This window comes from Ascaphus truei, unplaced genomic scaffold (genome assembly GCF_040206685.1).
Source record: "Ascaphus truei isolate aAscTru1 unplaced genomic scaffold, aAscTru1.hap1 HAP1_SCAFFOLD_240, whole genome shotgun sequence".
NCBI lineage: Eukaryota > Metazoa > Chordata > Amphibia > Anura > Ascaphidae > Ascaphus > Ascaphus truei.
Genome location: NW_027455323.1, coordinates 217,370 through 243,690, shown reverse-complemented (window position 1 = coordinate 243,690; position 26,321 = coordinate 217,370). Strand labels below are relative to the sequence as shown.

Genomic DNA, 26,321 nt, shown 5'->3' with positions numbered 1-26,321 from the left:
GTGTTGAACTTTCTGAGGAAAAAACGATAGATTTCTTTGCCACTGCGGGAAAAAAGTAGTAAAAAATGAAACATTTTCATTTGCTGCAAGGAATGCCATGTATATTTTCATTAGGGAAGCAAAAAATAAAAACACCCACAGCACCTGGTATTCCCAGGCAGTCTCCCAACCCAGTACTAATCAAGCCTCACCCTGCTTAGCTTCCGAGATCTGACGGGATCGGGCGCTTTCAAGGTAGTATGGCCGTAGGTGGAGATTGCTGTCTCATGATATCCTCTCATTCTTAAATCCATGAGCCTATATCTTGCTCCATGCATACACAGAGACTGAGAAAATGACAGGTGCACTCAAATGTACTATAGACGGAATTCTTGATGTCAGAATTCTATTTTGGAAGGTTGCATTGTGTTGAACTTTCAGAGGAAAAAACGATAGATTTCTTTGCCACTGCGGGAAAAAAGTAGCAAGAAATGAAACATTTTCATTTGCTGCGAGGAATGCCATGTATATTTTCATTAGGGAAGCGAAAAATAAAAACCCCTACAGCACCTGGTATTCCCAGGCAGTCTCCCAACCCAGTACTAATCAAGCCTCACCCTGCTTAGCTTCCGAGATCTGACGGGATCGGGCGCTGTCAAGGTAGTATGGCCGTAGGTGGAGATTGCTGTCTCATGATATCCTCTCATTCTTAAATCCATGAGCCTATATCTTGCTCCATGCATACACAGAGACTGAGAAAATGACAGGTGCACTCAAATGTACTATAGACGGAATTCTTGATGTCAGAATTCTATTTTGGAAGGTTGCATTGTGTTGAACTTTCAGAGGAAAAAACGATATATTTCTTTGCCACTGCGGGAAAAAAGTAGCAAGAAATGAAACATTTTCATTTGCTGCGAGGAATGCCATGTATATTTTCATTAGGGAAGCGAAAAATAAAAACCCCTACAGCACCTGGTATTCCCAGGCAGTCTCCCAACCCAGTACTAATCAAGCCTCACCCTGCTTAGCTTCCGAGATCTGACGGGATCGGGCGCTGTCAAGGTAGTATGGCCGTAGGTGGAGATTGCTGTCTCATGATATCCTCTCATTCTTAAATCCATGAGCCTATATCTTGCTCCATGCATACACAGAGACTGAGAAAATGACAGGTGCACTCAAATGTACTATAGACGGAATTCTTGATGTCAGAATTCTATTTTGGAAGGTTGCATTGTGTTGAACTTTCTGAGGAAAAAACGATAGATTTCTTTGCCACTGCGGGAAAAAAGTAGTAAAAAATGAAACATTTTCATTTGCTGCAAGGAATGCCATGTATATTTTCATTAGGGAAGCAAAAAATAAAAACACCCACAGCACCTGGTATTCCCAGGCAGTCTCCCAACCCAGTACTAATCAAGCCTCACCCTGCTTAGCTTCCGAGATCTGACGGGATCGGGCGCTTTCAAGGTAGTATGGCCGTAGGTGGAGATTGCTGTCTCATGATATCCTCTCATTCTTAAATCCATGAGCCTATATCTTGCTCCATGCATACACAGAGACTGAGAAAATGACAGGTGCACTCAAATGTACTATAGACGGAATTCTTGATGTCAGAATTCTATTTTGGAAGGTTGCATTGTGTTGAACTTTCAGAGGAAAAAACGATAGATTTCTTTGCCACTGCGGGAAAAAAGTAGCAAGAAATGAAACATTTTCATTTGCTGCGAGGAATGCCATGTATATTTTCATTAGGGAAGCGAAAAATAAAAACCCCTACAGCACCTGGTATTCCCAGGCAGTCTCCCAACCCAGTACTAATCAAGCCTCACCCTGCTTAGCTTCCGAGATCTGACGGGATCGGGCGCTGTCAAGGTAGTATGGCCGTAGGTGGAGATTGCTGTCTCATGATATCCTCTCATTCTTAAATCCATGAGCCTATATCTTGCTCCATGCATACACAGAGACTGAGAAAATGACAGGTGCACTCAAATGTACTATAGACGGAATTCTTGATGTCAGAATTCTATTTTGGAAGGTTGCATTGTGTTGAACTTTCAGAGGAAAAAACGATAGATTTCTTTGCCACTGCGGGAAAAAAGTAGTAAAAAATGAAACATTTTCATTTGCTGCAAGGAATGCCATGTATATTTTCATTAGGGAAGCAAAAAATAAAAACACCCACAGCACCTGGTATTCCCAGGCAGTCTCCCAACCCAGTACTAATCAAGCCTCACCCTGCTTAGCTTCCGAGATCTGACGGGATCGGGCGCTTTCAAGGTAGTATGGCCGTAGGTGGAGATTGCTGTCTCATGATATCCTCTCATTCTTAAATCCATGAGCCTATATCTTGCTCCATGCATACACAGAGACTGAGAAAATGACAGGTGCACTCAAATGTACTATAGACGGAATTCTTGATGTCAGAATTCTATTTTGGAAGGTTGCATTGTGTTGAACTTTCAGAGGAAAAAACGATAGATTTCTTTGCCACTGCGGGAAAAAAGTAGCAAGAAATGAAACATTTTCATTTGCTGCGAGGAATGCCATGTATATTTTCATTAGGGAAGCGAAAAATAAAAACCCCTACAGCACCTGGTATTCCCAGGCAGTCTCCCAACCCAGTACTAATCAAGCCTCACCCTGCTTAGCTTCCGAGATCTGACGGGATCGGGCGCTGTCAAGGTAGTATGGCCGTAGGTGGAGATTGCTGTCTCATGATATCCTCTCATTCTTAAATCCATGAGCCTATATCTTGCTCCATGCATACACAGAGACTGAGAAAATGACAGGTGCACTCAAATGTACTATAGACGGAATTCTTGATGTCAGAATTCTATTTTGGAAGGTTGCATTGTGTTGAACTTTCAGAGGAAAAAACGATAGATTTCTTTGCCACTGCGGGAAAAAAGTAGTAAAAAATGAAACATTTTCATTTGCTGCAAGGAATGCCATGTATATTTTCATTAGGGAAGCAAAAAATAAAAACACCCACAGCACCTGGTATTCCCAGGCAGTCTCCCAACCCAGTACTAATCAAGCCTCACCCTGCTTAGCTTCCGAGATCTGACGGGATCGGGCGCTTTCAAGGTAGTATGGCCGTAGGTGGAGATTGCTGTCTCATGATATCCTCTCATTCTTAAATCCATGAGCCTATATCTTGCTCCATGCATACACAGAGACTGAGAAAATGACAGGTGCACTCAAATGTACTATAGACGGAATTCTTGATGTCAGAATTCTATTTTGGAAGGTTGCATTGTGTTGAACTTTCAGAGGAAAAAACGATATATTTCTTTGCCACTGCGGGAAAAAAGTAGCAAGAAATGAAACATTTTCATTTGCTGCGAGGAATGCCATGTATATTTTCATTAGGGAAGCGAAAAATAAAAACCCCTACAGCACCTGGTATTCCCAGGCAGTCTCCCAACCCAGTACTAATCAAGCCTCACCCTGCTTAGCTTCCGAGATCTGACGGGATCGGGAGCTTTCAAGGTAGTATGGCCGTAGGTGGAGGTTGCTGTCTCATGATATCCTCTCATTCTTAAATCCATGAGCCTATATCTTGCTCCATGCATACACAGAGACTGAGAAAATGACAGGTGCACTCAAATGTACTATAGACGGAATTCTTGATGTCAGAATTCTATTTTGGAAGGTTGCATTGTGTTGAACTTTCAGAGGAAAAAACGATAGATTTCTTTGCCACTGCGGGAAAAAAGTAGTAAAAAATGAAACATTTTAATTTGCTGCAAGGAATGCCATGTATATTTTCATTAGGGAAGCAAAAAATAAAAACACCCACAGCACCTGGTATTCCCAGGCAGTCTCCCAACCCAGTACTAATCAAGCCTCACCCTGCTTAGCTTCCGAGATCTGACGGGATCGGGCGCTGTCAAGGTAGTATGGCCGTAGGTGGAGATTGCTGTCTCATGATATCCTCTCATTCTTAAATCCATGAGCCTATATCTTGCTCCATGCATACACAGAGACTGAGAAAATGACAGGTGCACTCAAATGTACTATAGACGGAATTCTTGATGTCAGAATTCTATTTTGGAAGGTTGCATTGTGTTGAACTTTCAGAGGAAAAAACGATAGATTTCTTTGCCACTGCGGGAAAAAAGTAGTAAAAAATGAAACATTTTCATTTGCTGCAAGGAATGCCATGTATATTTTCATTAGGGAAGCAAAAAATAAAAACACCCACAGCACCTGGTATTCCCAGGCAGTCTCCCAACCCAGTACTAATCAAGCCTCACCCTGCTTAGCTTCCGAGATCTGACGGGATCGGGCGCTTTCAAGGTAGTATGGCCGTAGGTGGAGATTGCTGTCTCATGATATCCTCTCATTCTTAAATCCATGAGCCTATATCTTGCTCCATGCATACACAGAGACTGAGAAAATGACAGGTGCACTCAAATGTACTATAGACGGAATTCTTGATGTCAGAATTCTATTTTGGAAGGTTGCATTGTGTTGAACTTTCAGAGGAAAAAACGATAGATTTCTTTGCCACTGCGGGAAAAAAGTAGCAAGAAATGAAACATTTTCATTTGCTGCGAGGAATGCCATGTATATTTTCATTAGGGAAGCGAAAAATAAAAACCCCTACAGCACCTGGTATTCCCAGGCAGTCTCCCAACCCAGTACTAATCAAGCCTCACCCTGCTTAGCTTCCGAGATCTGACGGGATCGGGCGCTGTCAAGGTAGTATGGCCGTAGGTGGAGATTGCTGTCTCATGATATCCTCTCATTCTTAAATCCATGAGCCTATATCTTGCTCCATGCATACACAGAGACTGAGAAAATGACAGGTGCACTCAAATGTACTATAGACGGAATTCTTGATGTCAGAATTCTATTTTGGAAGGTTGCATTGTGTTGAACTTTCAGAGGAAAAAACGATAGATTTCTTTGCCACTGCGGGAAAAAAGTAGCAAGAAATGAAACATTTTCATTTGCTGCGAGGAATGCCATGTATATTTTCATTAGGGAAGCGAAAAATAAAAACCCCTACAGCACCTGGTATTCCCAGGCAGTCTCCCAACCCAGTACTAATCAAGCCTCACCCTGCTTAGCTTCCGAGATCTGACGGGATCGGGCGCTGTCAAGGTAGTATGGCCGTAGGTGGAGATTGCTGTCTCATGATATCCTCTCATTCTTAAATCCATGAGCCTATATCTTGCTCCATGCATACACAGAGACTGAGAAAATGACAGGTGCACTCAAATGTACTATAGACGGAATTCTTGATGTCAGAATTCTATTTTGGAAGGTTGCATTGTGTTGAACTTTCAGAGGAAAAAACGATAGATTTCTTTGCCACTGCGGGAAAAAAGTAGTAAAAAATGAAACATTTTCATTTGCTGCAAGGAATGCCATGTATATTTTCATTAGGGAAGCAAAAATTAAAAACACCCACAGCACCTGGTATTCCCAGGCAGTCTCCCAACCCAGTACTAATCAAGCCTCACCCTGCTTAGCTTCCGAGATCTGACGGGATCGGGCGCTTTCAAGGTAGTATGGCCGTAGGTGGAGATTGCTGTCTCATGATATCCTCTCATTCTTAAATCCATGAGCCTATATCTTGCTCCATGCATACACAGAGACTGAGAAAATGACAGGTGCACTCAAATGTACTATAGACGGAATTCTTGATGTCAGAATTCTATTTTGGAAGGTTGCATTGTGTTGAACTTTCAGAGGAAAAAACGATATATTTCTTTGCCACTGCGGGAAAAAAGTAGCAAGAAATGAAACATTTTCATTTGCTGCGAGGAATGCCATGTATATTTTCATTAGGGAAGCGAAAAATAAAAACCCCTACAGCACCTGGTATTCCCAGGCAGTCTCCCAACCCAGTACTAATCAAGCCTCACCCTGCTTAGCTTCCGAGATCTGACGGGATCGGGCGCTGTCAAGGTAGTATGGCCGTAGGTGGAGATTGCTGTCTCATGATATCCTCTCATTCTTAAATCCATGAGCCTATATCTTGCTCCATGCATACACAGAGACTGAGAAAATGACAGGTGCACTCAAATGTACTATAGACGGAATTCTTGATGTCAGAATTCTATTTTGGAAGGTTGCATTGTGTTGAACTTTCTGAGGAAAAAACGATATATTTCTTTGCCACTGCGGGAAAAAAGTAGTAAAAAATGAAACATTTTAATTTGCTGCAAGGAATGCCATGTATATTTTCATTAGGGAAGCAAAAAATAAAAACACCCACAGCACCTGGTATTCCCAGGCAGTCTCCCAACCCAGTACTAATCAAGCCTCACCCTGCTTAGCTTCCGAGATCTGACGGGATCGGGCGCTGTCAAGGTAGTATGGCCGTAGGTGGAGATTGCTGTCTCATGATATCCTCTCATTCTTAAATCCATGAGCCTATATCTTGCTCCATGCATACACAGAGACTGAGAAAATGACAGGTGCACTCAAATGTACTATAGACGGAATTCTTGATGTCAGAATTCTATTTTGGAAGGTTGCATTGTGTTGAACTTTCAGAGGAAAAAACGATAGATTTCTTTGCCACTGCGGGAAAAAAGTAGTAAAAAATGAAACATTTTCATTTGCTGCAAGGAATGCCATGTATATTTTCATTAGGGAAGCAAAAAATAAAAACACCCACAGCACCTGGTATTCCCAGGCAGTCTCCCAACCCAGTACTAATCAAGCCTCACCCTGCTTAGCTTCCGAGATCTGACGGGATCGGGCGCTTTCAAGGTAGTATGGCCGTAGGTGGAGATTGCTGTCTCATGATATCCTCTCATTCTTAAATCCATGAGCCTATATCTTGCTCCATGCATACACAGAGACTGAGAAAATGACAGGTGCACTCAAATGTACTATAGACGGAATTCTTGATGTCAGAATTCTATTTTGGAAGGTTGCATTGTGTTGAACTTTCAGAGGAAAAAACGATATATTTCTTTGCCACTGCGGGAAAAAAGTAGCAAGAAATGAAACATTTTCATTTGCTGCGAGGAATGCCATGTATATTTTCATTAGGGAAGCGAAAAATAAAAACCCCTACAGCACCTGGTATTCCCAGGCAGTCTCCCAACCCAGTACTAATCAAGCCTCACCCTGCTTAGCTTCCGAGATCTGACGGGATCGGGCGCTTTCAAGGTAGTATGGCCGTAGGTGGAGATTGCTGTCTCATGATATCCTCTCATTCTTAAATCCATGAGCCTATATCTTGCTCCATGCATACACAGAGACTGAGAAAATGACAGGTGCACTCAAATGTACTATAGACGGAATTCTTGATGTCAGAATTCTATTTTGGAAGGTTGCATTGTGTTGAACTTTCAGAGGAAAAAACGATAGATTTCTTTGCCACTGCGGGAAAAAAGTAGTAAAAAATGAAACATTTTCATTTGCTGCAAGGAATGCCATGTATATTTTCATTAGGGAAGCAAAAAATAAAAACACCCACAGCACCTGGTATTCCCAGGCAGTCTCCCAACCCAGTACTAATCAAGCCTCACCCTGCTTAGCTTCCGAGATCTGACGGGATCGGGCGCTTTCAAGGTAGTATGGCCGTAGGTGGAGATTGCTGTCTCATGATATCCTCTCATTCTTAAATCCATGAGCCTATATCTTGCTCCATGCATACACAGAGACTGAGAAAATGACAGGTGCACTCAAATGTACTATAGACGGAATTCTTGATGTCAGAATTCTATTTTGGAAGGTTGCATTGTGTTGAACTTTCAGAGGAAAAAACGATATATTTCTTTGCCACTGCGGGAAAAAAGTAGCAAGAAATGAAACATTTTCATTTGCTGCGAGGAATGCCATGTATATTTTCATTAGGGAAGCGAAAAATAAAAACCCCTACAGCACCTGGTATTCCCAGGCAGTCTCCCAACCCAGTACTAATCAAGCCTCACCCTGCTTAGCTTCCGAGATCTGACGGGATCGGGCGCTTTCAAGGTAGTATGGCCGTAGGTGGAGATTGCTGTCTCATGATATCCTCTCATTCTTAAATCCATGAGCCTATATCTTGCTCCATGCATACACAGAGACTGAGAAAATGACAGGTGCACTCAAATGTACTATAGACGGAATTCTTGATGTCAGAATTCTATTTTGGAAGGTTGCATTGTGTTGAACTTTCAGAGGAAAAAACGATAGATTTCTTTGCCACTGCGGGAAAAAAGTAGTAAAAAATTTCAGAGGTGCCTATATTCAACCTCCTCCTGTTTGGATTTGAACTCACTATCTCTTCCAAGTATCAGCTTGAACACTGCACACCCCAACTCTGTGAGCCACAAGCTCACCATATAACATGCTGAGTGTTCTGAGGCCTGTATGATATATTTCTAAATGACATGGGAGGCATAAGTGTATTATTGTGACCGTTAAAAAAATACATTCTTGAAGAATTACCTTAAATGGAGAAATTAAATCAGAGACTGAGAAAATGACAGGTGCACTCAAATATACTATAGACGGAATTCTTGATGTCAGAATTCTATTTTGGAAGGTTGCATTGTGTTGAACTTTCAGAGGAAAAAACAATATATTTCTTTGCCACTCCGGGAAAAAAGTAGCAAGAAATGAAACATTTTCATTTGCTGCGAGGAATGCCATGTATATTTTCATTAGGGAAGCGAAAAATAAAAACCCCTACAGCACCTGGTATTCCCAGGCAGTCTCCCAACCCAGTACTAATCAAGCCTCACCCTGCTTAGCTTCCGAGATCTGACGGGATCGGGAGCTTTCAAGGTAGTATGGCCGTAGGTGGAGGTTGCTGTCTCATGATATCCTCTCATTCTTAAATCCATGAGCCTATATCTTGCTCCATGCATACACAGAGACTGAGAAAATGACAGGTGCACTCAAATGTACTATAGACGGAATTCTTGATGTCAGAATTCTATTTTGGAAGGTTGCATTGTGTTGAACTTTCAGAGGAAAAAACGATAGATTTCTTTGCCACTGCGGGAAAAAAGTAGTAAAAAATGAAACATTTTAATTTGCTGCAAGGAATGCCATGTATATTTTCATTAGGGAAGCAAAAAATAAAAACACCCACAGCACCTGGTATTCCCAGGCAGTCTCCCAACCCAGTACTAATCAAGCCTCACCCTGCTTAGCTTCCGAGATCTGACGGGATCGGGCGCTGTCAAGGTAGTATGGCCGTAGGTGGAGATTGCTGTCTCATGATATCCTCTCATTCTTAAATCCATGAGCCTATATCTTGCTCCATGCATACACAGAGACTGAGAAAATGACAGGTGCACTCAAATGTACTATAGACGGAATTCTTGATGTCAGAATTCTATTTTGGAAGGTTGCATTGTGTTGAACTTTCAGAGGAAAAAACGATAGATTTCTTTGCCACTGCGGGAAAAAAGTAGTAAAAAATGAAACATTTTCATTTGCTGCAAGGAATGCCATGTATATTTTCATTAGGGAAGCAAAAAATAAAAACACCCACAGCACCTGGTATTCCCAGGCAGTCTCCCAACCCAGTACTAATCAAGCCTCACCCTGCTTAGCTTCCGAGATCTGACGGGATCGGGCGCTTTCAAGGTAGTATGGCCGTAGGTGGAGATTGCTGTCTCATGATATCCTCTCATTCTTAAATCCATGAGCCTATATCTTGCTCCATGCATACACAGAGACTGAGAAAATGACAGGTGCACTCAAATGTACTATAGACGGAATTCTTGATGTCAGAATTCTATTTTGGAAGGTTGCATTGTGTTGAACTTTCAGAGGAAAAAACGATATATTTCTTTGCCACTGCGGGAAAAAAGTAGCAAGAAATGAAACATTTTCATTTGCTGCGAGGAATGCCATGTATATTTTCATTAGGGAAGCGAAAAATAAAAACCCCTACAGCACCTGGTATTCCCAGGCAGTCTCCCAACCCAGTACTAATCAAGCCTCACCCTGCTTAGCTTCCGAGATCTGACGGGATCGGGCGCTGTCAAGGTAGTATGGCCGTAGGTGGAGATTGCTGTCTCATGATATCCTCTCATTCTTAAATCCATGAGCCTATATCTTGCTCCATGCATACACAGAGACTGAGAAAATGACAGGTGCACTCAAATGTACTATAGACGGAATTCTTGATGTCAGAATTCTATTTTGGAAGGTTGCATTGTGTTGAACTTTCAGAGGAAAAAACGATAGATTTCTTTGCCACTGCGGGAAAAAAGTAGTAAAAAATGAAACATTTTCATTTGCTGCAAGGAATGCCATGTATATTTTCATTAGGGAAGCAAAAAATAAAAACACCCACAGCACCTGGTATTCCCAGGCAGTCTCCCAACCCAGTACTAATCAAGCCTCGCCCTGCTTAGCTTCCGAGATCTGACGGGATCGGGCGCTTTCAAGGTAGTATGGCCGTAGGTGGAGATTGCTGTCTCATGATATCCTCTCATTCTTAAATCCATGAGCCTATATCTTGCTCCATGCATACACAGAGACTGAGAAAATGACAGGTGCACTCAAATGTACTATAGACGGAATTCTTGATGTCAGAATTCTATTTTGGAAGGTTGCATTGTGTTGAACTTTCAGAGGAAAAAACGATATATTTCTTTGCCACTGCGGGAAAAAAGTAGCAAGAAATGAAACATTTTCATTTGCTGCGAGGAATGCCATGTATATTTTCATTAGGGAAGCGAAAAATAAAAACCCCTACAGCACCTGGTATTCCCAGGCAGTCTCCCAACCCAGTACTAATCAAGCCTCACACTGCTTAGCTTCCGAGATCTGACGGGATCGGGCACTGTCAAGGTAGTATGGCCGTAGGTGGAGATTGCTGTCTCATGATATCCTCTCATTCTTAAATCCATGAGCCTATATCTTGCTCCATGCATACACAGAGACTGAGAAAATGACAGGTGCACTCAAATGTACTATAGACGGAATTCTTGATGTCAGAATTCTATTTTGGAAGGTTGCATTGTGTTGAACTTTCAGAGGAAAAAACGATATATTTCTTTGCCACTGCGGGAAAAAAGTAGCAAGAAATGAAACATTTTCATTTGCTGCGAGGAATGCCATGTATATTTTCATTAGGGAAGCGAAAAATAAAAACCCCTACAGCACCTGGTATTCCCAGGCAGTCTCCCAACCCAGTACTAATCAAGCCTCACCCTGCTTAGCTTCCGAGATCTGACGGGATCGGGCGCTGTCAAGGTAGTATGGCCGTAGGTGGAGATTGCTGTCTCATGATATCCTCTCATTCTTAAATCCATGAGCCTATATCTTGCTCCATGCATACACAGAGACTGAGAAAATGACAGGTGCACTCAAATGTACTATAGACGGAATTCTTGATGTCAGAATTCTATTTTGGAAGGTTGCATTGTGTTGAACTTTCAGAGGAAAAAACGATAGATTTCTTTGCCACTGCGGGAAAAAAGTAGTAAAAAATTTCAGAGGTGCCTATATTCAACCTCCTCCTGTTTGGATTTGAACTCACTATCTCTTCCAAGTATCAGCTTGAACACTGCACACCCCAACTCTGTGAGCCACAAGCTCACCATATAACATGCTGAGTGTTCTGAGGCCTGTATGATATATTTCTAAATGACATGGGAGGCATAAGTGTATTATTGTGACCGTTAAAAAAATACATTCTTGAAGAATTACCTTAAATGGAGAAATTAAATCAGAGACTGAGAAAATGACAGGTGCACTCAAATATACTATAGACGGAATTCTTGATGTCAGAATTCTATTTTGGAAGGTTGCATTGTGTTGAACTTTCAGAGGAAAAAACAATATATTTCTTTGCCACTCCGGGAAAAAAGTAGCAAGAAATGAAACATTTTCATTTGCTGCGAGGAATGCCATGTATATTTTCATTAGGGAAGCGAAAAATAAAAACCCCTACAGCACCTGGTATTCCCAGGCAGTCTCCCAACCCAGTACTAATCAAGCCTCACCCTGCTTAGCTTCCGAGATCTGACGGGATCGGGAGCTTTCAAGGTAGTATGGCCGTAGGTGGAGGTTGCTGTCTCATGATATCCTCTCATTCTTAAATCCATGAGCCTATATCTTGCTCCATGCATACACAGAGACTGAGAAAATGACAGGTGCACTCAAATGTACTATAGACGGAATTCTTGATGTCAGAATTCTATTTTGGAAGGTTGCATTGTGTTGAACTTTCAGAGGAAAAAACGATAGATTTCTTTGCCACTGCGGGAAAAAAGTAGTAAAAAATGAAACATTTTAATTTGCTGCAAGGAATGCCATGTATATTTTCATTAGGGAAGCAAAAAATAAAAACACCCACAGCACCTGGTATTCCCAGGCAGTCTCCCAACCCAGTACTAATCAAGCCTCACCCTGCTTAGCTTCCGAGATCTGACGGGATCGGGCGCTGTCAAGGTAGTATGGCCGTAGGTGGAGATTGCTGTCTCATGATATCCTCTCATTCTTAAATCCATGAGCCTATATCTTGCTCCATGCATACACAGAGACTGAGAAAATGACAGGTGCACTCAAATGTACTATAGACGGAATTCTTGATGTCAGAATTCTATTTTGGAAGGTTGCATTGTGTTGAACTTTCAGAGGAAAAAACGATAGATTTCTTTGCCACTGCGGGAAAAAAGTAGTAAAAAATTAAACATTTTCATTTGCTGCAAGGAATGCCATGTATATTTTCATTAGGGAAGCAAAAAATAAAAACACCCACAGCACCTGGTATTCCCAGGCAGTCTCCCAACCCAGTACTAATCAAGCCTCACCCTGCTTAGCTTCCGAGATCTGACGGGATCGGGCGCTTTCAAGGTAGTATGGCCGTAGGTGGAGATTGCTGTCTCATGATATCCTCTCATTCTTAAATCCATGAGCCTATATCTTGCTCCATGCATACACAGAGACTGAGAAAATGACAGGTGCACTCAAATGTACTATAGACGGAATTCTTGATGTCAGAATTCTATTTTGGAAGGTTGCATTGTGTTGAACTTTCAGAGGAAAAAACGATATATTTCTTTGCCACTGCGGGAAAAAAGTAGCAAGAAATGAAACATTTTCATTTGCTGCGAGGAATGCCATGTATATTTTCATTAGGGAAGCGAAAAATAAAAACCCCTACAGCACCTGGTATTCCCAGGCAGTCTCCCAACCCAGTACTAATCAAGCCTCACCCTGCTTAGCTTCCGAGATCTGACGGGATCGGGCGCTGTCAAGGTAGTATGGCCGTAGGTGGAGATTGCTGTCTCATGATATCCTCTCATTCTTAAATCCATGAGCCTATATCTTGCTCCATGCATACACAGAGACTGAGAAAATGACAGGTGCACTCAAATGTACTATAGACGGAATTCTTGATGTCAGAATTCTATTTTGGAAGGTTGCATTGTGTTGAACTTTCAGAGGAAAAAACGATAGATTTCTTTGCCACTGCGGGAAAAAAGTAGTAAAAAATTTCAGAGGTGCCTATATTCAACCTCCTCCTGTTTGGATTTGAACTCACTATCTCTTCCAAGTATCAGCTTGAACACTGCACACCCCAACTCTGTGAGCCACAAGCTCACCATATAACATGCTGAGTGTTCTGAGGCCTGTATGATATATTTCTAAATGACATGGGAGGCATAAGTGTATTATTGTGACCGTTAAAAAAATACATTCTTGAAGAATTACCTTAAATGGAGAAATTAAATCAGAGACTGAGAAAATGACAGGTGCACTCAAATATACTATAGACGGAATTCTTGATGTCAGAATTCTATTTTGGAAGGTTGCATTGTGTTGAACTTTCAGAGGAAAAAACAATATATTTCTTTGCCACTCCGGGAAAAAAGTAGCAAGAAATGAAACATTTTCATTTGCTGCGAGGAATGCCATGTATATTTTCATTAGGGAAGCGAAAAATAAAAACCCCTACAGCACCTGGTATTCCCAGGCAGTCTCCCAACCCAGTACTAATCAAGCCTCACCCTGCTTAGCTTCCGAGATCTGACGGGATCGGGAGCTTTCAAGGTAGTATGGCCGTAGGTGGAGGTTGCTGTCTCATGATATCCTCTCATTCTTAAATCCATGAGCCTATATCTTGCTCCATGCATACACAGAGACTGAGAAAATGACAGGTGCACTCAAATGTACTATAGACGGAATTCTTGATGTCAGAATTCTATTTTGGAAGGTTGCATTGTGTTGAACTTTCAGAGGAAAAAACGATAGATTTCTTTGCCACTGCGGGAAAAAAGTAGTAAAAAATTTCAGAGGTGCCTATATTCAACCTCCTCCTGTTTGGATTTGAACTCACTATCTCTTCCAAGTATCAGCTTGAACACTGCACACCCCAACTCTGTGAGCCACAAGCTCACCATATAACATGCTGAGTGTTCTGAGGCCTGTATGATATATTTCTAAATGACATGGGAGGCATAAGTGTATTATTGTGACCGTTAAAAAAATACATTCTTGAAGAATTACCTTAAATGGAGAAATTAAATCAGAGACTGAGAAAATGACAGGTGCACTCAAATATACTATAGACGGAATTCTTGATGTCAGAATTCTATTTTGGAAGGTTGCATTGTGTTGAACTTTCAGAGGAAAAAACAATATATTTCTTTGCCACTCCGGGAAAAAAGTAGCAAGAAATGAAACATTTTCATTTGCTGCGAGGAATGCCATGTATATTTTCATTAGGGAAGCGAAAAATAAAAACCCCTACAGCACCTGGTATTCCCAGGCAGTCTCCCAACCCAGTACTAATCAAGCCTCACCCTGCTTAGCTTCCAAGATCTGACGGGATCGGGCGCTTTCAAGGTAGTATGGCCGTAGGTGGAGATTGCTGTCTCATGATATCCTCTCATTCTTAAATCCATGAGCCTATATCTTGCTCCATGCATACAAAGAGACTGAGAAAATGACAGGTGCACTCAAATGTACTATAGACGGAATTCTTGATGTCAGAATTCTATTTTGGAAGGTTGCATTGTGTTGAACTTTCTGAGGAAAAAACGATATATTTCTTTGCCACTGCGGGAAAAAAGTAGTAAAAAATGAAACATTTTCATTTGCTGCAAGGAATGCCATGTATATTTTCATTAGGGAAGCAAAAAATAAAAACACCCACAGCACCTGGTATTCCCAGGCAGTCTCCCAACCCAGTACTAATCAAGCCTCACCCTGCTTAGCTTCCGAGATCTGACGGGATCGGGCGCTTTCAAGGTAGTATGGCCGTAGGTGGAGATTGCTGTCTCATGATATCCTCTCATTCTTAAATCCATGAGCCTATATCTTGCTCCATGCATACACAGAGACTGAGAAAATGACAGGTGCACTCAAATGTACTATAGACGGAATTCTTGATGTCAGAATTCTATTTTGGAAGGTTGCATTGTGTTGAACTTTCAGAGGAAAAAACGATATATTTCTTTGCCACTGCGGGAAAAAAGTAGCAAGAAATGAAACATTTTCATTTGCTGCGAGGAATGCCATGTATATTTTCATTAGGGAAGCGAAAAATAAAAACCCCTACAGCACCTGGTATTCCCAGGCAGTCTCCCAACCCAGTACTAATCAAGCCTCACCCTGCTTAGCTTCCGAGATCTGACGGGATCGGGCGCTGTCAAGGTAGTATGGCCGTAGGTGGAGATTGCTGTCTCATGATATCCTCTCATTCTTAAATCCATGAGCCTATATCTTGCTCCATGCATACACAGAGACTGAGAAAATGACAGGTGCACTCAAATGTACTATAGACGGAATTCTTGATGTCAGAATTCTATTTTGGAAGGTTGCATTGTGTTGAACTTTCAGAGGAAAAAACGATAGATTTCTTTGCCACTGCGGGAAAAAAGTAGCAAGAAATGAAACATTTTCATTTGCTGCGAGGAATGCCATGTATATTTTCATTAGGGAAGCGAAAAATAAAAACCCCTACAGCACCTGGTATTCCCAGGCAGTCTCCCAACCCAGTACTAATCAAGCCTCACCCTGCTTAGCTTCCGAGATCTGACGGGATCGGGCGCTGTCAAGGTAGTATGGCCGTAGGTGGAGATTGCTGTCTCATGATATCCTCTCATTCTTAAATCCATGAGCCTATATCTTGCTCCATGCATACACAGAGACTGAGAAAATGACAGGTGCACTCAAATGTACTATAGACGGAATTCTTGATGTCAGAATTCTATTTTGGAAGGTTGCATTGTGTTGAACTTTCTGAGGAAAAAACGATAGATTTCTTTGCCACTGCGGGAAAAAAGTAGTAAAAAATGAAACATTTTCATTTGCTGCAAGGAATGCCATGTATATTTTCATTAGGGAAGCAAAAAATAAAAACACCCACAGCACCTGGTATTCCCAGGCAGTCTCCCAACCCAGTACTAATCAAGCCTCACCCTGCTTAGCTTCCGAGATCTGACGGGATCGGGCGCTTTCAAGGTAGTATGGCCGTAGGTGGAGATTGCTGTCTCATGATATCCTCTCATTCTTAAATCCATGAGCCTATATCTTGCTCCATGCATACACAGAGACTGAGAAAATGACAGGTGCACTCAAATGTACTATAGACGGAATTCTTGATGTCAGAATTCTATTTTGGAAGGTTGCATTGTGTTGAACTTTCAGAGGAAAAAACGATAGATTTCTTTGCCACTGCGGGAAAAAAGTAGCAAGAAATGAAACATTTTCATTTGCTGCGAGGAATGCCATGTATATTTTCATTAGGGAAGCGAAAAATAAAAACCCCTACAGCACCTGGTATTCCCAGGCAGTCTCCCAACCCAGTACTAATCAAGCCTCACCCTGCTTAGCTTCCGAGATCTGACGGGATCGGGCGCTGTCAAGGTAGTATGGCCGTAGGTGGAGATTGCTGTCTCATGATATCCTCTCATTCTTAAATCCATGAGCCTATATCTTGCTCCATGCATACACAGAGACTGAGAAAATGACAGGTGCACTCAAATGTACTATAGACGGAATTCTTGATGTCAGAATTCTATTTTGGAAGGTTGCATTGTGTTGAACTTTCAGAGGAAAAAACGATAGATTTCTTTGCCACTGCGGGAAAAAAGTAGCAAGAAATGAAACATTTTCATTTGCTGCGAGGAATGCCATGTATATTTTCATTAGGGAAGCGAAAAATAAAAACCCCTACAGCACCTGGTATTCCCAGGCAGTCTCCCAACCCAGTACTAATCAAGCCTCACCCTGCTTAGCTTCCGAGATCTGACGGGATCGGGCGCTGTCAAGGTAGTATGGCCGTAGGTGGAGATTGCTGTCTCATGATATCCTCTCATTCTTAAATCCATGAGCCTATATCTTGCTCCATGCATACACAGAGACTGAGAAAATGACAGGTGCACTCAAATGTACTATAGACGGAATTCTTGATGTCAGAATTCTATTTTGGAAGGTTGCATTGTGTTGAACTTTCAGAGGAAAAAACGATAGATTTCTTTGCCACTGCGGGAAAAAAGTAGCAAGAAATGAAACATTTTCATTTGCTGCGAGGAATGCCATGTATATTTTCATTAGGGAAGCGAAAAATAAAAACCCCTACAGCACCTGGTATTCCCAGGCAGTCTCCCAACCCAGTACTAATCAAGCCTCACCCTGCTTAGCTTCCGAGATCTGACGGGATCGGGCGCTGTCAAGGTAGTATGGCCGTAGGTGGAGATTGCTGTCTCATGATATCCTCTCATTCTTAAATCCATGAGCCTATATCTTGCTCCATGCATACACAGAGACTGAGAAAATGACAGGTGCACTCAAATGTACTATAGACGGAATTCTTGATGTCAGAATTCTATTTTGGAAGGTTGCATTGTGTTGAACTTTCTGAGGAAAAAACGATAGATTTCTTTGCCACTGCGGGAAAAAAGTAGTAAAAAATGAAACATTTTCATTTGCTGCAAGGAATGCCATGTATATTTTCATTAGGGAAGCAAAAAATAAAAACACCCACAGCACCTGGTATTCCCAGGCAGTCTCCCAACCCAGTACTAATCAAGCCTCACCCTGCTTAGCTTCCGAGATCTGACGGGATCGGGCGCTTTCAAGGTAGTATGGCCGTAGGTGGAGATTGCTGTCTCATGATATCCTCTCATTCTTAAATCCATGAGCCTATATCTTGCTCCATGCATACACAGAGACTGAGAAAATGACAGGTGCACTCAAATGTACTATAGACGGAATTCTTGATGTCAGAATTCTATTTTGGAAGGTTGCATTGTGTTGAACTTTCAGAGGAAAAAACGATAGATTTCTTTGCCACTGCGGGAAAAAAGTAGCAAGAAATGAAACATTTTCATTTGCTGCGAGGAATGCCATGTATATTTTCATTAGGGAAGCGAAAAATAAAAACCCCTACAGCACCTGGTATTCCCAGGCAGTCTCCCAACCCAGTACTAATCAAGCCTCACCCTGCTTAGCTTCCGAGATCTGACGGGATCGGGCGCTGTCAAGGTAGTATGGCCGTAGGTGGAGATTGCTGTCTCATGATATCCTCTCATTCTTAAATCCATGAGCCTATATCTTGCTCCATGCATACACAGAGACTGAGAAAATGACAGGTGCACTCAAATGTACTATAGACGGAATTCTTGATGTCAGAATTCTATTTTGGAAGGTTGCATTGTGTTGAACTTTCAGAGGAAAAAACGATAGATTTCTTTGCCACTGCGGGAAAAAAGTAGCAAGAAATGAAACATTTTCATTTGCTGCGAGGAATGCCATGTATATTTTCATTAGGGAAGCGAAAAATAAAAACCCCTACAGCACCTGGTATTCCCAGGCAGTCTCCCAACCCAGTACTAATCAAGCCTCACCCTGCTTAGCTTCCGAGATCTGACGGGATCGGGCGCTGTCAAGGTAGTATGGCCGTAGGTGGAGATTGCTGTCTCATGATATCCTCTCATTCTTAAATCCATGAGCCTATATCTTGCTCCATGCATACACAGAGACTGAGAAAATGACAGGTGCACTCAAATGTACTATAGACGGAATTCTTGATGTCAGAATTCTATTTTGGAAGGTTGCATTGTGTTGAACTTTCTGAGGAAAAAACGATAGATTTCTTTGCCACTGCGGGAAAAAAGTAGTAAAAAATGAAACATTTTCATTTGCTGCAAGGAATGCCATGTATATTTTCATTAGGGAAGCAAAAAATAAAAACACCCACAGCACCTGGTATTCCCAGGCAGTCTCCCAACCCAGTACTAATCAAGCCTCACCCTGCTTAGCTTCCGAGATCTGACGGGATCGGGCGCTTTCAAGGTAGTATGGCCGTAGGTGGAGATTGCTGTCTCATGATATCCTCTCATTCTTAAATCCATGAGCCTATATCTTGCTCCATGCATACACAGAGACTGAGAAAATGACAGGTGCACTCAAATGTACTATAGACGGAATTCTTGATGTCAGAATTCTATTTTGGAAGGTTGCATTGTGTTGAACTTTCAGAGGAAAAAACGATAGATTTCTTTGCCACTGCGGGAAAAAAGTAGCAAGAAATGAAACATTTTCATTTGCTGCGAGGAATGCCATGTATATTTTCATTAGGGAAGCGAAAAATAAAAACCCCTACAGCACCTGGTATTCCCAGGCAGTCTCCCAACCCAGTACTAATCAAGCCTCACCCTGCTTAGCTTCCGAGATCTGACGGGATCGGGCGCTGTCAAGGTAGTATGGCCGTAGGTGGAGATTGCTGTCTCATGATATCCTCTCATTCTTAAATCCATGAGCCTATATCTTGCTCCATGCATACACAGAGACTGAGAAAATGACAGGTGCACTCAAATGTACTATAGACGGAATTCTTGATGTCAGAATTCTATTTTGGAAGGTTGCATTGTGTTGAACTTTCAGAGGAAAAAACGATAGATTTCTTTGCCACTGCGGGAAAAAAGTAGCAAGAAATGAAACATTTTCATTTGCTGCGAGGAATGCCATGTATATTTTCATTAGGGAAGCGAAAAATAAAAACCCCTACAGCACCTGGTATTCCCAGGCAGTCTCCCAACCCAGTACTAATCAAGCCTCACCCTGCTTAGCTTCCGAGATCTGACGGGATCGGGAGCTTTCAAGGTAGTATGGCCGTAGGTGGAGGTTGCTGTCTCATGATATCCTCTCATTCTTAAATCCATGAGCCTATATCTTGCTCCATGCATACACAGAGACTGAGAAAATGACAGGTGCACTCAAATGTACTATAGACGGAATTCTTGATGTCAGAATTCTATTTTGGAAGGTTGCATTGTGTTGAACTTTCAGAGGAAAAAACGATAGATTTCTTTGCCACTGCGGGAAAAAAGTAGTAAAAAATGAAACATTTTAATTTGCTGCAAGGAATGCCATGTATATTTTCATTAGGGAAGCAAAAAATAAAAACACCCACAGCACCTGGTATTCCCAGGCAGTCTCCCAACCCAGTACTAATCAAGCCTCACCCTGCTTAGCTTCCGAGATCTGACGGGATCGGGCGCTGTCAAGGTAGTATGGCCGTAGGTGGAGATTGCTGTCTCATGATATCCTCTCATTCTTAAATCCATGAGCCTATATCTTGCTCCATGCATACACAGAGACTGAGAAAATGACAGGTGCACTCAAATGTACTATAGACGGAATTCTTGATGTCAGAATTCTATTTTGGAAGGTTGCATTGTGTTGAACTTTCAGAGGAAAAAACGATAGATTTCTTTGCCACTGCGGGAAAAAAGTAGTAAAAAATGAAACATTTTCATTTGCTGCAAGAAATGCCATGTATATTTTCATTAGGGAAGCAAAAAATAAAAACACCCACAGCACCTGGTATTCCCAGGCAGTCTCCCAACCCAGTACTAATCAAGCCTCACCCTGCTTAGCTTCCGAGATCTGACGGGATCGGGCGCTTTCAAGGTAGTATGGCCGTAGGTGGAGATTGCTGTCTCATGATATCCTCTCATTCTTAAATCCATGAGCCTATATCTTGCTCCATGCATACACAGAGACTGAGAAAATGACAGGTGCACTCAAATGTACTATAGACGGAATTCTTGATGTCAGAATTCTATTTTGGAAGGTTGCATTGTGTTGAACTTTCAGAGGAAAAAACGATATATTTCTTTGCCACTGCGGGAAAAAAGTAGCAAGAAATGAAACATTTTCATTTGCTGCGAGGAATGCCATGTATATTTTCATTAGGGAAGCGAAAAATAAAAACCCCTACAGCACCTGGTATTCCCAGGCAGTCTCCCAACCCAGTACTAATCAAGCCTCACCCTGCTTAGCTTCCGAGATCTGACGGGATCGGGCGCTGTCAAGGTAGTATGGCCGTAGGTGGAGATTGCTGTCTCATGATATCCTCTCATTCTTAAATCCATGAGCCTATATCTTGCTCCATGCATACACAGAGACTGAGAAAATGACAGGTGCACTCAAATGTACTATAGACGGAATTCTTGATGTCAGAATTCTATTTTGGAAGGTTGCATTGTGTTGAACTTTCAGAGGAAAAAACGATAGATTTCTTTGCCACTGCGGGAAAAAAGTAGTAAAAAATTTCAGAGGTGCCTATATTCAACCTCCTCCTGTTTGGATTTGAACTCACTATCTCTTCCAAGTATCAGTTTGAACACTGCACACCCCAACTCTGTGAGCCACAAGCTCACCATATAACATGCTGAGTGTTCTGAGGCCTGTATGATATATTTCTAAATGACATGGGAGGCATAAGTGTATTATTGTGACCGTTAAAAAAATACATTCTTGAAGAATTACCTTAAATGGAGAAATTAAATCAGAGACTGAGAAAATGACAGGTGCACTCAAATATACTATAGACGGAATTCTTGATGTCAGAATTCTATTTTGGAAGGTTGCATTGTGTTGAACTTTCAGAGGAAAAAACAATATATTTCTTTGCCACTCCGGGAAAAAAGTAGCAAGAAATGAAACATTTTCATTTGCTGCGAGGAATGCCATGTATATTTTCATTAGGGAAGCGAAAAATAAAAACCCCTACAGCACCTGGTATTCCCAGGCAGTCTCCCAACCCAGTACTAATCAAGCCTCACCCTGCTTAGCTTCCGAGATCTGACGGGATCGGGAGCTTTCAAGGTAGTATGGCCGTAGGTGGAGGTTGCTGTCTCATGATATCCTCTCATTCTTAAATCCATGAGCCTATATCTTGCTCCATGCATACACAGAGACTGAGAAAATGACAGGTGCACTCAAATGTACTATAGACGGAATTCTTGATGTCAGAATTCTATTTTGGAAGGTTGCATTGTGTTGAACTTTCAGAGGAAAAAACGATAGATTTCTTTGCCACTGCGGGAAAAAAGTAGCAAGAAATGAAACATTTTCATTTGCTGCGAGGAATGCCATGTATATTTTCATTAGGGAAGCGAAAAATAAAAACCCCTACAGCACCTGGTATTCCCAGGCAGTCTCCCAACCCAGTACTAATCAAGCCTCACCCTGCTTAGCTTCCGAGATCTGACGGGATCGGGCGCTGTCAAGGTAGTATGGCCGTAGGTGGAGATTGCTGTCTCATGATATCCTCTCATTCTTAAATCCATGAGCCTATATCTTGCTCCATGCATACACAGAGACTGAGAAAATGACAGGTGCACTCAAATGTACTATAGACGGAATTCTTGATGTCAGAATTCTATTTTGGAAGGTTGCATTGTGTTGAACTTTCAGAGGAAAAAACGATAGATTTCTTTGCCACTGCGGGAAAAAAGTAGCAAGAAATGAAACATTTTCATTTGCTGCGAGGAATGCCATGTATATTTTCATTAGGGAAGCGAAAAATAAAAACCCCTACAGCACCTGGTATTCCCAGGCAGTCTCCCAACCCAGTACTAATCAAGCCTCACCCTGCTTAGCTTCCGAGATCTGACGGGATCGGGAGCTTTCAAGGTAGTATGGCCGTAGGTGGAGGTTGCTGTCTCATGATATCCTCTCATTCTTAAATCCATGAGCCTATATCTTGCTCCATGCATACACAGAGACTGAGAAAATGACAGGTGCACTCAAATGTACTATAGACGGAATTCTTGATGTCAGAATTCTATTTTGGAAGGTTGCATTGTGTTGAACTTTCAGAGGAAAAAACGATAGATTTCTTTGCCACTGCGGGAAAAAAGTAGTAAAAAATGAAACATTTTAATTTGCTGCAAGGAATGCCATGTATATTTTCATTAGGGAAGCAAAAAATAAAAACACCCACAGCACCTGGTATTCCCAGGCAGTCTCCCAACCCAGTACTAATCAAGCCTCACCCTGCTTAGCTTCCGAGATCTGACGGGATCGGGCGCTGTCAAGGTAGTATGGCCGTAGGTGGAGATTGCTGTCTCATGATATCCTCTCATTCTTAAATCCATGAGCCTATATCTTGCTCCATGCATACACAGAGACTGAGAAAATGACAGGTGCACTCAAATGTACTATAGACGGAATTCTTGATGTCAGAATTCTATTTTGGAAGGTTGCATTGTGTTGAACTTTCAGAGGAAAAAACGATAGATTTCTTTGCCACTGCGGGAAAAAAGTAGTAAAAAATGAAACATTTTCATTTGCTGCAAGGAATGCCATGTATATTTTCATTAGGGAAGCAAAAAATAAAAACACCCACAGCACCTGGTATTCCCAGGCAGTCTCCCAACCCAGTACTAATCAAGCCTCACCCTGCTTAGCTTCCGAGATCTGACGGGATCGGGCGCTTTCAAGGTAGTATGGCCGTAGGTGGAGATTGCTGTCTCATGATATCCTCTCATTCTTAAATCCATGAGCCTATATCTTGCTCCATGCATACACAGAGACTGAGAAAATGACAGGTGCACTCAAATGTACTATAGACGGAATTCTTGATGTCAGAATTCTATTTTGGAAGGTTGCATTGTGTTGAACTTTCAGAGGAAAAAACGATATATTTCTTTGCCACTGCGGGAAAAAAGTAGCAAGAAATGAAACATTTTCATTTGCTGCGAGGAATGCCATGTATATTTTCATTAGGGAAGCGAAAAATAAAAACCCCTACAGCACCTGGTATTCCCAGGCAGTCTCCCAACCCAGTACTAATCAAGCCTCACCCTGCTTAGCTTCCGAGATCTGACGGGATCGGGCGCTGTCAAGGTAGTATGGCCGTAGGTGGAGATTGCTGTCTCATGATATCCTCTCATTCTTAAATCCATGAGCCTATATCTTGCTCCATGCATACACAGAGACTGAGAAAATGACAGGTGCACTCAAATGTACTATAGACGGAATTCTTGATGTCAGAATTCTATTTTGGAAGGTTGCATTGTGTTGAACTTTCAGAGGAAAAAACGATAGATTTCTTTGCCACTGCGGGAAAAAAGTAGTAAAAAATTTCAGAGGTGCCTATATTCAACCTCCTCCTGTTTGGATTTGAACTCACTATCTCTTCCAAGTATCAGTTTGAACACTGCACACCCCAACTCTGTGAGCCACAAGCTCACCATATAACATGCTGAGTGTTCTGAGGCCTGTATGATATATTTCTAAATGACATGGGAGGCATAAGTGTATTATTGTGACCGTTAAAAAAATACATTCTTGAAGAATTACCTTAAATGGAGAAATTAAATCAGAGACTGAGAAAATGACAGGTGCACTCAAATATACTATAGACGGAATTCTTGATGTCAGAATTCTATTTTGGAAGGTTGCATTGTGTTGAACTTTCAGAGGAAAAAACAATATATTTCTTTGCCACTCCGGGAAAAAAGTAGCAAGAAATGAAACATTTTCATTTGCTGCGAGGAATGCCATGTATATTTTCATTAGGGAAGCGAAAAATAAAAACCCCTACAGCACCTGGTATTCCCAGGCAGTCTCCCAACCCAGTACTAATCAAGCCTCACCCTGCTTAGCTTCCGAGATCTGACGGGATCGGGAGCTTTCAAGGTAGTATGGCCGTAGGTGGAGGTTGCTGTCTCATGATATCCTCTCATTCTTAAATCCATGAGCCTATATCTTGCTCCATGCATACACAGAGACTGAGAAAATGACAGGTGCACTCAAATGTACTATAGACGGAATTCTTGATGTCAGAATTCTATTTTGGAAGGTTGCATTGTGTTGAACTTTCAGAGGAAAAAACGATAGATTTCTTTGCCACTGCGGGAAAAAAGTAGCAAGAAATGAAACATTTTCATTTGCTGCGAGGAATGCCATGTATATTTTCATTAGGGAAGCGAAAAATAAAAACCCCTACAGCACCTGGTATTCCCAGGCAGTCTCCCAACCCAGTACTAATCAAGCCTCACCCTGCTTAGCTTCCGAGATCTGACGGGATCGGGCGCTGTCAAGGTAGTATGGCCGTAGGTGGAGATTGCTGTCTCATGATATCCTCTCATTCTTAAATCCATGAGCCTATATCTTGCTCCATGCATACACAGAGACTGAGAAAATGACAGGTGCACTCAAATGTACTATAGACGGAATTCTTGATGTCAGAATTCTATTTTGGAAGGTTGCATTGTGTTGAACTTTCAGAGGAAAAAACGATAGATTTCTTTGCCACTGCGGGAAAAAAGTAGCAAGAAATGAAACATTTTCATTTGCTGCGAGGAATGCCATGTATATTTTCATTAGGGAAGCGAAAAATAAAAACCCCTACAGCACCTGGTATTCCCAGGCAGTCTCCCAACCCAGTACTAATCAAGCCTCACCCTGCTTAGCTTCCGAGATCTGACGGGATCGGGAGCTTTCAAGGTAGTATGGCCGTAGGTGGAGGTTGCTGTCTCATGATATCCTCTCATTCTTAAATCCATGAGCCTATATCTTGCTCCATGCATACACAGAGACTGAGAAAATGACAGGTGCACTCAAATGTACTATAGACGGAATTCTTGATGTCAGAATTCTATTTTGGAAGGTTGCATTGTGTTGAACTTTCAGAGGAAAAAACGATAGATTTCTTTGCCACTGCGGGAAAAAAGTAGTAAAAAATGAAACATTTTAATTTGCTGCAAGGAATGCCATGTATATTTTCATTAGGGAAGCAAAAAATAAAAACACCCACAGCACCTGGTATTCCCAGGCAGTCTCCCAACCCAGTACTAATCAAGCCTCACCCTGCTTAGCTTCCGAGATCTGACGGGATCGGGCGCTGTCAAGGTAGTATGGCCGTAGGTGGAGATTGCTGTCTCATGATATCCTCTCATTCTTAAATCCATGAGCCTATATCTTGCTCCATGCATACACAGAGACTGAGAAAATGACAGGTGCACTCAAATGTACTATAGACGGAATTCTTGATGTCAGAATTCTATTTTGGAAGGTTGCATTGTGTTGAACTTTCAGAGGAAAAAACGATAGATTTCTTTGCCACTGCGGGAAAAAAGTAGTAAAAAATGAAACATTTTCATTTGCTG

At 41.8% G+C, this 26,321-nt stretch overlaps 58 non-coding genes and 1 pseudogene across 58 annotated transcripts; all 59 read right to left on the bottom strand.

The window, feature by feature from the left end:
- Positions 1-132: 132 nt before the first annotated feature.
- Positions 133-251, bottom strand: LOC142478793 (5S ribosomal RNA). The gene has a single exon (XR_012793525.1). It is a non-coding gene; the product is annotated as a 5S ribosomal RNA (ribosomal RNA).
- A 286-nt stretch (positions 252-537) lies between these two features.
- Positions 538-656, bottom strand: LOC142478759 (5S ribosomal RNA). Its single transcript, XR_012793492.1, has one exon. It is a non-coding gene; the product is annotated as a 5S ribosomal RNA (ribosomal RNA).
- Positions 657-942: 286 nt separating this feature from the next.
- LOC142478757 (5S ribosomal RNA) lies at positions 943-1,061 on the bottom strand. The gene has a single exon (XR_012793490.1). It is a non-coding gene; the product is annotated as a 5S ribosomal RNA (ribosomal RNA).
- Positions 1,062-1,347: 286 nt separating this feature from the next.
- Positions 1,348-1,466, bottom strand: LOC142478782 (5S ribosomal RNA). Its single transcript, XR_012793514.1, has one exon. It is a non-coding gene; the product is annotated as a 5S ribosomal RNA (ribosomal RNA).
- A 286-nt stretch (positions 1,467-1,752) lies between these two features.
- LOC142478756 (5S ribosomal RNA) lies at positions 1,753-1,871 on the bottom strand. The gene has a single exon (XR_012793489.1). It is a non-coding gene; the product is annotated as a 5S ribosomal RNA (ribosomal RNA).
- Positions 1,872-2,157: 286 nt separating this feature from the next.
- Positions 2,158-2,276, bottom strand: LOC142478770 (5S ribosomal RNA). Its single transcript, XR_012793503.1, has one exon. It is a non-coding gene; the product is annotated as a 5S ribosomal RNA (ribosomal RNA).
- Positions 2,277-2,562: 286 nt separating this feature from the next.
- On the bottom strand, positions 2,563-2,681 carry LOC142478755 (5S ribosomal RNA). Its single transcript, XR_012793488.1, has one exon. It is a non-coding gene; the product is annotated as a 5S ribosomal RNA (ribosomal RNA).
- A 286-nt stretch (positions 2,682-2,967) lies between these two features.
- On the bottom strand, positions 2,968-3,086 carry LOC142478758 (5S ribosomal RNA). The gene has a single exon (XR_012793491.1). It is a non-coding gene; the product is annotated as a 5S ribosomal RNA (ribosomal RNA).
- A 286-nt stretch (positions 3,087-3,372) lies between these two features.
- Positions 3,373-3,491, bottom strand: LOC142479631 (5S ribosomal RNA). The gene has a single exon (XR_012794316.1). It is a non-coding gene; the product is annotated as a 5S ribosomal RNA (ribosomal RNA).
- Positions 3,492-3,777: 286 nt separating this feature from the next.
- LOC142479702 (5S ribosomal RNA) lies at positions 3,778-3,896 on the bottom strand. Its single transcript, XR_012794384.1, has one exon. It is a non-coding gene; the product is annotated as a 5S ribosomal RNA (ribosomal RNA).
- A 286-nt stretch (positions 3,897-4,182) lies between these two features.
- LOC142478747 (5S ribosomal RNA) lies at positions 4,183-4,301 on the bottom strand. Its single transcript, XR_012793480.1, has one exon. It is a non-coding gene; the product is annotated as a 5S ribosomal RNA (ribosomal RNA).
- Positions 4,302-4,587: 286 nt separating this feature from the next.
- On the bottom strand, positions 4,588-4,706 carry LOC142478754 (5S ribosomal RNA). Its single transcript, XR_012793487.1, has one exon. It is a non-coding gene; the product is annotated as a 5S ribosomal RNA (ribosomal RNA).
- Positions 4,707-4,992: 286 nt separating this feature from the next.
- LOC142478753 (5S ribosomal RNA) lies at positions 4,993-5,111 on the bottom strand. The gene has a single exon (XR_012793486.1). It is a non-coding gene; the product is annotated as a 5S ribosomal RNA (ribosomal RNA).
- A 286-nt stretch (positions 5,112-5,397) lies between these two features.
- LOC142478735 (5S ribosomal RNA) lies at positions 5,398-5,516 on the bottom strand. Its single transcript, XR_012793469.1, has one exon. It is a non-coding gene; the product is annotated as a 5S ribosomal RNA (ribosomal RNA).
- A 286-nt stretch (positions 5,517-5,802) lies between these two features.
- On the bottom strand, positions 5,803-5,921 carry LOC142478752 (5S ribosomal RNA). The gene has a single exon (XR_012793485.1). It is a non-coding gene; the product is annotated as a 5S ribosomal RNA (ribosomal RNA).
- Positions 5,922-6,207: 286 nt separating this feature from the next.
- Positions 6,208-6,326, bottom strand: LOC142479701 (5S ribosomal RNA). The gene has a single exon (XR_012794383.1). It is a non-coding gene; the product is annotated as a 5S ribosomal RNA (ribosomal RNA).
- Positions 6,327-6,612: 286 nt separating this feature from the next.
- LOC142478724 (5S ribosomal RNA) lies at positions 6,613-6,731 on the bottom strand. Its single transcript, XR_012793456.1, has one exon. It is a non-coding gene; the product is annotated as a 5S ribosomal RNA (ribosomal RNA).
- Positions 6,732-7,017: 286 nt separating this feature from the next.
- LOC142479412 (5S ribosomal RNA) lies at positions 7,018-7,136 on the bottom strand. The gene has a single exon (XR_012794104.1). It is a non-coding gene; the product is annotated as a 5S ribosomal RNA (ribosomal RNA).
- A 286-nt stretch (positions 7,137-7,422) lies between these two features.
- LOC142478712 (5S ribosomal RNA) lies at positions 7,423-7,541 on the bottom strand. Its single transcript, XR_012793445.1, has one exon. It is a non-coding gene; the product is annotated as a 5S ribosomal RNA (ribosomal RNA).
- A 286-nt stretch (positions 7,542-7,827) lies between these two features.
- Positions 7,828-7,946, bottom strand: LOC142479410 (5S ribosomal RNA). Its single transcript, XR_012794103.1, has one exon. It is a non-coding gene; the product is annotated as a 5S ribosomal RNA (ribosomal RNA).
- A 676-nt stretch (positions 7,947-8,622) lies between these two features.
- On the bottom strand, positions 8,623-8,741 carry LOC142479630 (5S ribosomal RNA). Its single transcript, XR_012794315.1, has one exon. It is a non-coding gene; the product is annotated as a 5S ribosomal RNA (ribosomal RNA).
- A 286-nt stretch (positions 8,742-9,027) lies between these two features.
- LOC142479700 (5S ribosomal RNA) lies at positions 9,028-9,146 on the bottom strand. Its single transcript, XR_012794382.1, has one exon. It is a non-coding gene; the product is annotated as a 5S ribosomal RNA (ribosomal RNA).
- A 286-nt stretch (positions 9,147-9,432) lies between these two features.
- Positions 9,433-9,551, bottom strand: LOC142478701 (5S ribosomal RNA). Its single transcript, XR_012793434.1, has one exon. It is a non-coding gene; the product is annotated as a 5S ribosomal RNA (ribosomal RNA).
- A 286-nt stretch (positions 9,552-9,837) lies between these two features.
- On the bottom strand, positions 9,838-9,956 carry LOC142478751 (5S ribosomal RNA). The gene has a single exon (XR_012793484.1). It is a non-coding gene; the product is annotated as a 5S ribosomal RNA (ribosomal RNA).
- Positions 9,957-10,242: 286 nt separating this feature from the next.
- On the bottom strand, positions 10,243-10,361 carry LOC142479399 (5S ribosomal RNA). Its single transcript, XR_012794092.1, has one exon. It is a non-coding gene; the product is annotated as a 5S ribosomal RNA (ribosomal RNA).
- A 286-nt stretch (positions 10,362-10,647) lies between these two features.
- On the bottom strand, positions 10,648-10,766 carry LOC142479272 (5S ribosomal RNA; annotated as a pseudogene).
- Positions 10,767-11,052: 286 nt separating this feature from the next.
- LOC142478750 (5S ribosomal RNA) lies at positions 11,053-11,171 on the bottom strand. The gene has a single exon (XR_012793483.1). It is a non-coding gene; the product is annotated as a 5S ribosomal RNA (ribosomal RNA).
- Positions 11,172-11,847: 676 nt separating this feature from the next.
- Positions 11,848-11,966, bottom strand: LOC142479629 (5S ribosomal RNA). The gene has a single exon (XR_012794314.1). It is a non-coding gene; the product is annotated as a 5S ribosomal RNA (ribosomal RNA).
- Positions 11,967-12,252: 286 nt separating this feature from the next.
- Positions 12,253-12,371, bottom strand: LOC142479699 (5S ribosomal RNA). The gene has a single exon (XR_012794381.1). It is a non-coding gene; the product is annotated as a 5S ribosomal RNA (ribosomal RNA).
- Positions 12,372-12,657: 286 nt separating this feature from the next.
- On the bottom strand, positions 12,658-12,776 carry LOC142478689 (5S ribosomal RNA). The gene has a single exon (XR_012793422.1). It is a non-coding gene; the product is annotated as a 5S ribosomal RNA (ribosomal RNA).
- A 286-nt stretch (positions 12,777-13,062) lies between these two features.
- On the bottom strand, positions 13,063-13,181 carry LOC142478749 (5S ribosomal RNA). The gene has a single exon (XR_012793482.1). It is a non-coding gene; the product is annotated as a 5S ribosomal RNA (ribosomal RNA).
- A 676-nt stretch (positions 13,182-13,857) lies between these two features.
- Positions 13,858-13,976, bottom strand: LOC142479628 (5S ribosomal RNA). Its single transcript, XR_012794313.1, has one exon. It is a non-coding gene; the product is annotated as a 5S ribosomal RNA (ribosomal RNA).
- Positions 13,977-14,652: 676 nt separating this feature from the next.
- LOC142479158 (5S ribosomal RNA) lies at positions 14,653-14,771 on the bottom strand. The gene has a single exon (XR_012793888.1). It is a non-coding gene; the product is annotated as a 5S ribosomal RNA (ribosomal RNA).
- A 286-nt stretch (positions 14,772-15,057) lies between these two features.
- LOC142478678 (5S ribosomal RNA) lies at positions 15,058-15,176 on the bottom strand. Its single transcript, XR_012793411.1, has one exon. It is a non-coding gene; the product is annotated as a 5S ribosomal RNA (ribosomal RNA).
- Positions 15,177-15,462: 286 nt separating this feature from the next.
- Positions 15,463-15,581, bottom strand: LOC142478748 (5S ribosomal RNA). Its single transcript, XR_012793481.1, has one exon. It is a non-coding gene; the product is annotated as a 5S ribosomal RNA (ribosomal RNA).
- A 286-nt stretch (positions 15,582-15,867) lies between these two features.
- LOC142478746 (5S ribosomal RNA) lies at positions 15,868-15,986 on the bottom strand. The gene has a single exon (XR_012793479.1). It is a non-coding gene; the product is annotated as a 5S ribosomal RNA (ribosomal RNA).
- A 286-nt stretch (positions 15,987-16,272) lies between these two features.
- LOC142478666 (5S ribosomal RNA) lies at positions 16,273-16,391 on the bottom strand. The gene has a single exon (XR_012793400.1). It is a non-coding gene; the product is annotated as a 5S ribosomal RNA (ribosomal RNA).
- A 286-nt stretch (positions 16,392-16,677) lies between these two features.
- On the bottom strand, positions 16,678-16,796 carry LOC142478745 (5S ribosomal RNA). The gene has a single exon (XR_012793478.1). It is a non-coding gene; the product is annotated as a 5S ribosomal RNA (ribosomal RNA).
- A 286-nt stretch (positions 16,797-17,082) lies between these two features.
- On the bottom strand, positions 17,083-17,201 carry LOC142478744 (5S ribosomal RNA). The gene has a single exon (XR_012793477.1). It is a non-coding gene; the product is annotated as a 5S ribosomal RNA (ribosomal RNA).
- Positions 17,202-17,487: 286 nt separating this feature from the next.
- Positions 17,488-17,606, bottom strand: LOC142478743 (5S ribosomal RNA). The gene has a single exon (XR_012793476.1). It is a non-coding gene; the product is annotated as a 5S ribosomal RNA (ribosomal RNA).
- Positions 17,607-17,892: 286 nt separating this feature from the next.
- On the bottom strand, positions 17,893-18,011 carry LOC142478654 (5S ribosomal RNA). Its single transcript, XR_012793388.1, has one exon. It is a non-coding gene; the product is annotated as a 5S ribosomal RNA (ribosomal RNA).
- Positions 18,012-18,297: 286 nt separating this feature from the next.
- Positions 18,298-18,416, bottom strand: LOC142478742 (5S ribosomal RNA). The gene has a single exon (XR_012793475.1). It is a non-coding gene; the product is annotated as a 5S ribosomal RNA (ribosomal RNA).
- A 286-nt stretch (positions 18,417-18,702) lies between these two features.
- Positions 18,703-18,821, bottom strand: LOC142478741 (5S ribosomal RNA). Its single transcript, XR_012793474.1, has one exon. It is a non-coding gene; the product is annotated as a 5S ribosomal RNA (ribosomal RNA).
- A 286-nt stretch (positions 18,822-19,107) lies between these two features.
- Positions 19,108-19,226, bottom strand: LOC142478643 (5S ribosomal RNA). Its single transcript, XR_012793377.1, has one exon. It is a non-coding gene; the product is annotated as a 5S ribosomal RNA (ribosomal RNA).
- A 286-nt stretch (positions 19,227-19,512) lies between these two features.
- Positions 19,513-19,631, bottom strand: LOC142478740 (5S ribosomal RNA). Its single transcript, XR_012793473.1, has one exon. It is a non-coding gene; the product is annotated as a 5S ribosomal RNA (ribosomal RNA).
- A 286-nt stretch (positions 19,632-19,917) lies between these two features.
- Positions 19,918-20,036, bottom strand: LOC142479626 (5S ribosomal RNA). Its single transcript, XR_012794311.1, has one exon. It is a non-coding gene; the product is annotated as a 5S ribosomal RNA (ribosomal RNA).
- Positions 20,037-20,322: 286 nt separating this feature from the next.
- LOC142479697 (5S ribosomal RNA) lies at positions 20,323-20,441 on the bottom strand. The gene has a single exon (XR_012794380.1). It is a non-coding gene; the product is annotated as a 5S ribosomal RNA (ribosomal RNA).
- A 286-nt stretch (positions 20,442-20,727) lies between these two features.
- On the bottom strand, positions 20,728-20,846 carry LOC142478632 (5S ribosomal RNA). Its single transcript, XR_012793366.1, has one exon. It is a non-coding gene; the product is annotated as a 5S ribosomal RNA (ribosomal RNA).
- A 286-nt stretch (positions 20,847-21,132) lies between these two features.
- Positions 21,133-21,251, bottom strand: LOC142478738 (5S ribosomal RNA). Its single transcript, XR_012793472.1, has one exon. It is a non-coding gene; the product is annotated as a 5S ribosomal RNA (ribosomal RNA).
- A 676-nt stretch (positions 21,252-21,927) lies between these two features.
- LOC142479625 (5S ribosomal RNA) lies at positions 21,928-22,046 on the bottom strand. Its single transcript, XR_012794310.1, has one exon. It is a non-coding gene; the product is annotated as a 5S ribosomal RNA (ribosomal RNA).
- A 286-nt stretch (positions 22,047-22,332) lies between these two features.
- LOC142478737 (5S ribosomal RNA) lies at positions 22,333-22,451 on the bottom strand. The gene has a single exon (XR_012793471.1). It is a non-coding gene; the product is annotated as a 5S ribosomal RNA (ribosomal RNA).
- Positions 22,452-22,737: 286 nt separating this feature from the next.
- LOC142479624 (5S ribosomal RNA) lies at positions 22,738-22,856 on the bottom strand. The gene has a single exon (XR_012794309.1). It is a non-coding gene; the product is annotated as a 5S ribosomal RNA (ribosomal RNA).
- A 286-nt stretch (positions 22,857-23,142) lies between these two features.
- Positions 23,143-23,261, bottom strand: LOC142479695 (5S ribosomal RNA). Its single transcript, XR_012794378.1, has one exon. It is a non-coding gene; the product is annotated as a 5S ribosomal RNA (ribosomal RNA).
- Positions 23,262-23,547: 286 nt separating this feature from the next.
- On the bottom strand, positions 23,548-23,666 carry LOC142478621 (5S ribosomal RNA). The gene has a single exon (XR_012793355.1). It is a non-coding gene; the product is annotated as a 5S ribosomal RNA (ribosomal RNA).
- A 286-nt stretch (positions 23,667-23,952) lies between these two features.
- Positions 23,953-24,071, bottom strand: LOC142478736 (5S ribosomal RNA). Its single transcript, XR_012793470.1, has one exon. It is a non-coding gene; the product is annotated as a 5S ribosomal RNA (ribosomal RNA).
- Positions 24,072-24,747: 676 nt separating this feature from the next.
- On the bottom strand, positions 24,748-24,866 carry LOC142479623 (5S ribosomal RNA). The gene has a single exon (XR_012794308.1). It is a non-coding gene; the product is annotated as a 5S ribosomal RNA (ribosomal RNA).
- A 286-nt stretch (positions 24,867-25,152) lies between these two features.
- LOC142478734 (5S ribosomal RNA) lies at positions 25,153-25,271 on the bottom strand. Its single transcript, XR_012793468.1, has one exon. It is a non-coding gene; the product is annotated as a 5S ribosomal RNA (ribosomal RNA).
- A 286-nt stretch (positions 25,272-25,557) lies between these two features.
- On the bottom strand, positions 25,558-25,676 carry LOC142479622 (5S ribosomal RNA). The gene has a single exon (XR_012794307.1). It is a non-coding gene; the product is annotated as a 5S ribosomal RNA (ribosomal RNA).
- A 286-nt stretch (positions 25,677-25,962) lies between these two features.
- On the bottom strand, positions 25,963-26,081 carry LOC142479694 (5S ribosomal RNA). Its single transcript, XR_012794377.1, has one exon. It is a non-coding gene; the product is annotated as a 5S ribosomal RNA (ribosomal RNA).
- Positions 26,082-26,321: the final 240 nt, after the last annotated feature.